Source organism: Acomys russatus, chromosome 15, assembly GCF_903995435.1.
Source record: "Acomys russatus chromosome 15, mAcoRus1.1, whole genome shotgun sequence".
In the NCBI taxonomy this organism is placed as follows: Eukaryota; Metazoa; Chordata; class Mammalia; order Rodentia; family Muridae; genus Acomys; species Acomys russatus.
The window spans coordinates 40,208,219-40,217,808 of record NC_067151.1 but is presented as its reverse complement, the minus strand read 5'-3'; the positions used below and the strand labels follow the sequence as shown (position 1 = coordinate 40,217,808).

Genomic DNA, 9,590 nt, shown 5'->3' with positions numbered 1-9,590 from the left:
TACTATGTCTTACCATAACATTCCATACATACTTAGAAACAAGTAAAAAGAGATCCAGCCTTGAAAACTGAACAGGCATTTTAGACAACACATTCCTGGCAACTGAACCTGCACAACATTTATCACACACAGTGGGGAAAAGTTCTCACTTTGCATTATGAAAAGGACAGCCAGATATCAACTGTTACAGATTGAAGTAAGATGGAATATTTCAAACAATTTAAACCATTTTCTTAAAGAGACTTCCTCCACTGCAAGAGATCAGTCACCCAGAAGCAATTCTTCAAGTAATGGGTGAATGACCATGGCTTCCACTTTGGGAAGAGAATCACCTTTTTCTATACTTCATTGTATTTTTGCCTTAATGTCTTCTACAGAACTAGGTCCCTTTTAGAGTTTAAGGAGTTTTTTCCTGTCCTTGAAGAACTCTTTTTTAAAAATTATTATTTACTTCTCTTTTATGTATACATTTATATTATTACACATAGATAAAATAAACTACATACAGCAAGAAGAACCACAAAACAATCAGGAATTATATTCATGTTATTTCCATAGTGTTTTGGCTGCTTGTATTTGGAAACCTTGAAGAAAGCATTTTCCTATCTTAGTGAGTCTAAAATTCTGAATGTAATTGAATATCTACCATATTTCATCTCTATCAACTTAAAACATATATCTAGACCTAAAAATATCTTAACCTGTAAACAACTAAGCTTGACTGTGAAACTAGGCCATTTGATCTTCAACCCCATCAGAGACTTGAGAGGAATAAAATTAATTACTTGAGTAAACAGAAAGTGCAGGTTAGCAGCTTCCAAATTAAAAAAAAATGACTGAGACAGTTTGCTGCCTGGAGAGTGATTCACAACTCTCTATAATGTGAGACTTATAATGAGCATCATCTTTGGCCTTCTGGCCCAGTATCTGACAGACATATTTGTGAGGCAGGAACCATTGAGGACTTGCTTACCCTGTCTTGGCAGAGTCTGGCTGTCGATTCTGCCTGTATCCAAGCTTGCCAAGTTTCAGGCAGAATTCTGTCAGTGGTTGAAATTAGGTCATTTTTTCCCAGGGGCTTGTTTGTCATATTTGAAGCCATCTCCATAAAGATGTTCACTGATGCTCATCATCATCTTTGAGGTAGGCTGGATGTTGCCAGTAGTTAACAGGTCTTGTTGTCAAAGAATTATTAAAACAATATATACATCTTTAAATGCCATATTCTGTAGGACTCTGAGTTTTTTTTAAAGACCTTCTTTAAGTATTTTACCTTATCTATTGATAGAATCATACCTGTCTGTTACATCTAGGATATATAATCTTGTGATATAAATAGATAAGTAATTGAAATGAGTATGATTTGATCAGTTGACAATTAAGTTGTCTAACTTACTTCTCCTAAATAGACTGCAAAGAATAGGAGGTAAACCTTGTATTCTTCATACTTCATATTACTATACTTCATTTTAGAGTAGAAATATGTATAATGTGTGTGAAGAATAATCTTAAATTTGAATTCTATATCAATCTATCAAAATCAAATTTATTTTGCATCAATATACAAATTTCTATACCAATGAATTAAAAATAACCCTGTGAGCACAGTTAAGGCCTTAAGTTGAGGAGTTGACTCAATAATCCATTTTTTGTCCTATCATCCCTATATATTTGAAGGTCTCTTGACCCTTGATCTGATCTTGGTGTTCATGGTCTTTTCCATGTTAGTTTAATTTTTGTGCTTTTTTTTCTGCTGTATCTCCTACAGATTTCTTCACTGAAAAGTTTTCTTCAGTTTCCTCATCAAGTTTTACTTTTTTCTGCAGAACCTTGTTACCACCTTCAGAGGCAGATCCCTTCCCAGACATACTTAAGAGTTTTACATCCTCCTCATCTTCATCTTCTGACTCTGCATCTTCCACTACAGTTGCTAGCTGTCCACTAATGTGCACAGGCCCTGAGCCACACTTCAACCTTAACACCACAGGTAGTGTAGTCTCAAAGCCCCCAAGGGAAACTGTTGGTTGTACAGACTTTTTCAAAGTTATCAGTGTTACTTTAATCAGACTGTTTTCATAGTTCATTGCTTTTACCTCTACAAATTGCAATTTGTCTTTTGCCCCTGACCCTAAACTGACCATTTCTAATGATAACGGGTTTTCATTTTCAACATTATCCACTTTAAAGTGATAATCTTTGTGAGCCTTTGGATCACAACCAAAAAGGTAGTTCTGAGGCTAAGAGAGCTTATGACTAGGTCCATTGAGACTTCTAGGAGCCAGAGCAGAACATTTTGTGTGAGAGAGGCTGGGTAAAAAAAACTGCCCACTGCTCCATGGAACAGACATGAGAGATGGGATCACTCCAAGGTCCCCTTGAATTCTTGAAATATCTAAGTTTTGTTCGTGCTACTGTTTCATTACTTAAATTTCATTTGTTGCCATTTCTCATCCATTAATATAAAGTAATATATTCTTAGGATAACTGAAAAATATATAAAAAGACTGATAAAGTAGTCCCATCATGTACTTAACTGATTTGGCAATCACTTACAAGATCATTTTTATGCATACTTTTTAATGAAAAGATCAGACAAGCATAGTAGCACATACCTTTAGTCCCATACTAAGGAGACAGATGTGGAAAGATCTCTGTGAGTCCAAAGCAGATTTAGTTTACAAAGAGAGTTCCTAGGCATTCAGGCCTATACACTGAGACCTTGTCTCAGAAAACAAACAAACAAAAAGCAAAACTGAGTTCGAAGCCAGGACATAGAGGCCTAGACAGAGTAACACTGTCTTAAAAAATAAAAAAATAATAAAAAGGAAAAAAGAAAGAAGGAAAAGAAAAAATTAGAAGAGTTTTATCAGAAATTCTATCCTGGAGACATTTATAATTAATAACTAATATTGAATTTTCAGGTGATTTCAGCCCCTAGAGTTGAGTTTTAGCTTGTTTCGCACTCATCACTATCTCACTGTTTGCCACTTTAAACATCTTGTATTTAGTGGCCTAAAAGACTTATGCTGTTATAGTTCTGAAAACTCTAATTCTAACTGAGGTCCACTGAGTTAAGACCAAAGTGCTAGACAAGCTGCCTCCTAGAAGCTCTGTGAAGTCACTTCTTTGGCTTCACCACAGTCCTGCTGATATAGGTTATCTCCCGGGTAGTAGCCCTCTCTGCTTCTCTCTATAAAGGCACCTGTGAATATATCACTGGACCCACCAAAACAACCACAGCCCTGCTTCCCTGCCATCTTCCATCCCCACTGGCTCTTACAAGTTTTCTGCCTCCTGGCCCACATAGCTTCCTGAACCCTAGATAAGAGGGATTTGATGGGAACATTCCCTTAGGACTGAGTGTTCCAATGTCTCTCACTCTCTGCACATTGTCCACTTGTGTGGCACTGTGTGAGTTCCCATGTTCTTTAAAGAGGAAGCTTCTCTGAGTGAGACATGGATCTAAGGGTATAGCAGAGTCTCAATTAAAAATCATTTTGTAGCTACATTTCTTTAGCATAACAACTGATTTGCCCATGGGCACCTGGCCTATCTACTCTCAGCTTCTTGACCACCCAAGTAGTGTCAGGCATGGGTTCCATCTCATGGAGTAGACCTTGAATTCCACCAGAGAGTTGTTGGTTACATGCATAATGTTTATGCCACAGTTGCACCAGAATCTCTTGCATGCAGGTCACCATTATAGATAAAAGTCTTTGGGATGGGGTTGGTGTTTACCTTTGTCCTCTGGTAACACACAGAGTACCTTACATACCAGTAGGGGTAAGGCTCTATTAGGACTTTTTTTGTACTCATGAGATATGTATCACCAACTGCCTCGCAGCCTTGGTGTGGCTACAGGGTTGCCAGGTAGAAAGTATTTTCAGTAATGTCATTTGAAACAAACAAACAAACAAAAAAATGGAAATGGGCATAAGAGGAGGCTGAGAGGATCCACTGGAGGGAGGAAAGCTGGATCCATTGCAAGGTTAGGCAGAGTCTCCATTCAACCTACCACACCCTGTTGTGCTGCTCTGGTTTGGTTCTCTATTGTGGTAAGCAACTTTTGCGAGGAAAGGGTCTATTTGACTTGCATGTTACAAATCATCATTGAATTAAGCCAAGGTAGGAATCTGAAGATAAGAAATAAGGGAGAGACCACAGAGGAATGCTGCTCTTTGGCTTGCTCTCCTTCGCTTGCTCATTTACCTTCTTACTTAGCTCGGACTCACTTGTATAAGACAATCTGATAGAGACAATTCCTAGATTTAAATTCCCTCTTCCCTGATGACTTTAGTTTGTGTCAAGGTGGCAAAAAAACTACCTGGGACACACCCTTTCTATGCAGGTATCTTGTTTTTTTTCTTTTATTTTTTTATTTTCTTTTATCTTTTTAACTGTAAGGTATCCATCTTTGTGAAGCTCCTCCCTGGCTTCTAAAGGCAAGCCTCTCTTTCCCTGTAAGCCCTTGGCATGATGCCTCAAGTGTGACATATTCTCCCTCTGTAATGTGAGCCTCAAGGCCTGATTATGGCTCCCAAAGTTGCAAGACCTTTTCTCCTAATGAAGCTCACTTCTTATTTCATATTAGCTACTTCCCCAAATTAACCATTGCCATATTCTCTTTTCTAGAAACATCCACCCAGGGACACAGACATCTTCCACTGTCAAATAGAATCAAAAGCTGCTTATAAAATGGAGTCTCCTGGGGCAAGGCAAAGTCTGAAAGAACATCGCTTTACACAATATGGAGTGACTTAGAGCAGAGTACAGCCTGATCTCAACACCTTCCTCAGGAAAAGTAGCAGCTTGACCACATGTAACTAGGCACAGCGTTCGTTTCTCTACTGATTTGGACAGTTCTGCATAGATTAGGGTGTCCGTGCATATGATGACATGGCACAGGCATTAACTGGAATTCAAATATTAGCTGGGATTCAAAATGGTCAAAAAGCTGAAGAAATGATGTTCGGAAGTGTAGAAGACACGAATGTCTGACAGACTGTGGCAGGCCAGCGACTATGATCCAGTACGAGTTCACCATGATGACTGTGAAGACCATGATGTCTTCTCAGAGCACCCAACAGCGTTTGTCATCAGTATACGTGGGGCATGAGCTTTCCTTAAATTCAAACAACCTCTGAATACTCTGTGTTTGTGTTGATGAGCATTGATGTGCTCAGGTGTTTTCCTTGCTTACAGGCAAAGACAAGTCTGGACAGAATCTGTCTCTGTTCATTGACTAGAGCCTGACTATTGCCTGTGCCCTTAGAGATCTGCAAGGACAAAACAAGCAAGGGACAACAGAGAAGCATACAGTCACATCTGAGACCCAGGAGGCGATGTGTGTTCACATGCAATTAAACACCATGGTGACTTGTACCAACATTCATATGGCATTTTGTTCTTGGCCTGAGTCAAGAACTCTAAAACATTAGTTCAAAATACTATGAAAGAAACAATCTCCCCTTGATAAGCAATAAAACAGCTTTTCTACTGCTAGCTCTAGATACATTAGTAGTAGTGTACCATAGTTCAAGTCCTGAAAAGACTCCCTCAGAGAATTCCTGACTCATTAGGACCCTCAGAGTCAAAATAATTAATAATAATAATAATAATAATAATGACAACAACAGTAATAATGTTATTTGGTATAAAGATCCCTGCTGTCTGATAAGAGAGCCAAGGAGTAAAGAGACCAGAGCTAGGATCTACCGTTCTGGACTTCACTCATGACCTTCTTTTCACAGATCTAAAAACAGGACATGGTCTCTGGTGCCTGCATCTCAACATGCATTTGACTTGTGAGTTCATGTCGGTCATGAGCTGAAAATAGAAGACAACCAAAACAGTAATGTGAGGTGGTGTGCTGACAAATGAGGCATTGAGCACCTGTCACTGTAAATTTACAAGATCCCTTCCACTGAGAACACAGAAGCGGCCTTTTGTCACCTCTGCTTGATCTTTGTCAACTTCTATGGCACTTGGTGAATGCAATCACTGTGATCCAGATAGAAATATATGAATATTCTGAAGGCTCCCAAACTGCATACCAGATGCTGCTGCTCAAATCAGAAGCCATCCTCAACCTGAATCTAATTCCTGAGCTAGAGAAAGACTAAAGAATGAGAAGACCATGTGAAAGTATAACATACCAGTTTTGAAATAACAATAGAACTTAAATTATGTTGATAATTTATGGTCTCTAGAATATCATTACCAAAGAGGATTAGGACAAATCACTGTGGGTGATAAACAAAGAGTAATTGCTCAGAAACAGCTGCCTCCTCACAAGAGAGGAATCATTCTGAGGTATTCTGAGAAAGCTGTGGACTAAGCTCCTGAGCTTAAGAAGGATTCTCATACTGTTTGCAGTGAGGAGTGGCTATGTGATGATGTGAACCTCTACACTTTGGACGATGAAGATTCTCTACACACTTTGCACACCAATAACACTTGGTCAACGCAGGAGTGTCACTACAGGGTGACTTATGAAGGTGAAGCCAGGTCTTAGTTCACCAGAGAGTTAGAAATAAGATCCTTTCTTTTTGGAAACTCTAGGGTCAGTGGGAGATGAATTATGCTTAGCCAACAACTAAGAAATCTTACATTGGGCATGAGGTGAAGCAATGAGCATCATAATGAGGTGTGGCCCAGGACACTTGTGATCCTAATGGTATCACGTGAAAAACACATGCACGTTGAGGATTACAGCTGGAAGAGCACAGGTGGAAAAATTGTTTTTAAAAATGAGAAGCAATTTCTTTCAGTGGTATTTTTTTATTTGGTAGAAAAATAGAAACCTTTTACTCATAGTGTATGAAATAATATGAAAAAGTTAAAACCTACAAAAAATGTAGCCCTCTAGTGTGTTGTGTGAGCATCTATTGGACCAAAAAATATAGAAACACAAAGATGACTGGCTATAAGACAATAAAAAAGATTAATGTTCCTCTTCTTTTGACTTCATGCTCACAGTGACTTCTTTTTAGCCTATTAAAGAAACTCGATAGATTAAGAACTATAAAATACTAATAAATTGTAGAAATTTGGGAGATAGTTCTAAGTATTGTTCTGTTATTTGTGATTTCACTTGAACTGGGTTGAAATGTTCTTTGTTCAGTAAATGCTTTCAGGAATGTGGCCTACAGGACCCCTGTATCGCATCAGTTGTCTAGAGTATGGCTGATTCCAAATTCCCTATGCAGCACATATAGTTCATCATGAGTCTTAATGTTATAAGTAAAATGTATGCATCCAATTGTTGTTGTTGTTGTTTTAGATCTCTACTGGTTCCTTAAAATGTCTTTTGGAGCAAAACCATGTGCTCAAATGTTCCCCACATTTTCCATGATTCAGAAACTTGAGTTCCATACATTTGCCTTCAAATTTCAAGATTTCCTTGTTTTTAATAACTGAATAGTATTCCATTATGTGAATGTATCACAGTTTCTTTATCCATTCTTCAGTTGAGGGACATCTAGGTTGTTTCCAGATTCTGGCTATTACGGATAAACGTGCTATGAATATAGTTGAGCCAATGTCCTTGAATAGTGTAACATCTTTCATATATATTCCCAGGAGTAGTATGGCTGGGTCTTGAGGTAGAATTATTCCCAATTTCCTGAGAAAGCACTAGAAGGTTATTTCGGAATCTGCCTAGTCATTGTAATTATGATTTGAGTGGATACTGTTCCGTGTTATACTATTTTAAAATATATTTCTTTAAAGTTAGTTCTATATAATTTGCGTTCACCATTAACAATCCACAGCTCCTCTGCTTTCACCCAGTCTCATCACTCTCCAAGCATTTTACACTTTGTCCGTATAACAGAATTCTCCTAGTGTGAGAGTTCCCTTACAAGACTCACTCTCTGTGGTATTCAAAAGGTAGGGTGGACCTAATCTAATGTTAATTTCATCTTGTCCTCACTAACTTTAATGGTAACTAGTTCAGATATTCAAGATGATGCTTGGGGAAATTTCATTCTGAAATAAGCAACTTTAGCAAGATACTAGTTTCAGGTAGCTATCTATTCAATAGAAAAGAGGAAGACCTTATATTGTTTAAAAAAATACTATAACGAAATTATACAGAGAGCATTTTATTTCTTGCTTTGGTTAAAGTACACACACGTTAAATTTAATTTTTACATGTTGAGGAAAACAATGATGTATAGTATGTAATGGTATTGTGAGATCATAATAAAAATCAATGAATGAAGAACATTCACCCAAGCCTCACATATCTGCATTGAAATGTTTTTCCTATTAATATTTTAAAGGCCCATCTATGCAGCTTTAATTAGAGTAAGTTGCCTAATATCCATTTCACTGGCTGTTCTATTCATATTATTGTATCACTTCTCTAGCTGAGGTTTATTAATAACAGAAAATATTTCCAATACCTGGCAGGCCACCACTGAAATTAGAAGATTACTCCAGTTTTTCAATATTGCAAAGAACTCAGTTTCGGGCAGATAGCTTTTTTCCATTGTGAAGAACTACTTATTTGATGTGGAGTCACAGGTGGGCTTTTCTCTCCCTTCTAATGACATTCCATCTTCCTTTTAAAAGACATTGCAGTACTTATTTTTGAAGAAGTATAGCGTCATCAGCGTGAGCTTGGAAACAGGATGGTAAAGCATTTTGTGTTGTAGTCCCTTCTGTTTTTTATTTTTCTTTAATTGTGTTACTTCCCCAACTCTGCCTTCCAGACATACTGATCCTTTCGATCCTTGAATGTTTGTCTAGTTGTGTTAACTTCCTCTGGCTGGAGTAACTTCTCACCAGCTCTTGGTCTGCATCGCTCCCCCACATCTCTACAGTCCTTCAAGCCTTGGTGCAGCTGTCAGTTTGTCTAGGTGCATGCTCTTTGAATTTCACTGCTCACACATCTATTGCCATCACTGGTTTTTTAAATCACTGTGCTCAATTACTTTTCTTTTTCCTTCCGTAGACTAACACTTTCTAAGTAAAGAAATTGAAACCAAAACACAAACTAAATAGAATGGTCTGGGAAGATGGCTCATTTGGTAAAGTCTTTGCCTTACAAGAATGAGGACTTAATTAGATGCCCGAGAACCCACACAGAATGTGTGGTGTGGTGGCATTCTGTAATCCCAATGCTCCATAGGAAAAGACTGAAAGAGCACCGGAGCTTGCTTGCCGGCTGGCCTAGTCAAGTCAAGATCCAGGTTCAAGGAGAGACTCTGCCTCAGACAATAAGGTGGCGAGTGACTGGGGAAGACCTCGACATTGGCAACTCCTCTGCACATATCAGAATGTGCACACAGAGAGGAAGGAAAAGTCCACATTGTCAATAGAGATATTTACTTTTAGATATTGAATTTAAAATATTTACTAAGCCGAAGATATAAAGTTAAATAGTCCAGCCAGCCACAGAGGATAGCAATAGAACAGTTACTTAAATAATTGTTTACACAACTATGTTAAAGTATGGTTAGGATTCAGGTGACAAGGAAAACTAGAAGAGGAGGTTTTGGCGTTGTTCCATGTAGAAGTCCATGAAAAGAATATGATGATAAACTACTGAAGAGGTATTTCTCTTTTAATGGATGCAGAATAAA

General features: G+C 38.0%; 1 pseudogene; it reads right to left on the bottom strand.

The window, feature by feature from the left end:
* Positions 1–233: 233 nt before the first annotated feature.
* LOC127199017 (nucleophosmin-like) lies at positions 234–8,820 on the bottom strand (annotated as a pseudogene).
* Between the last annotated feature and the right edge of the window lie 770 nt (positions 8,821–9,590).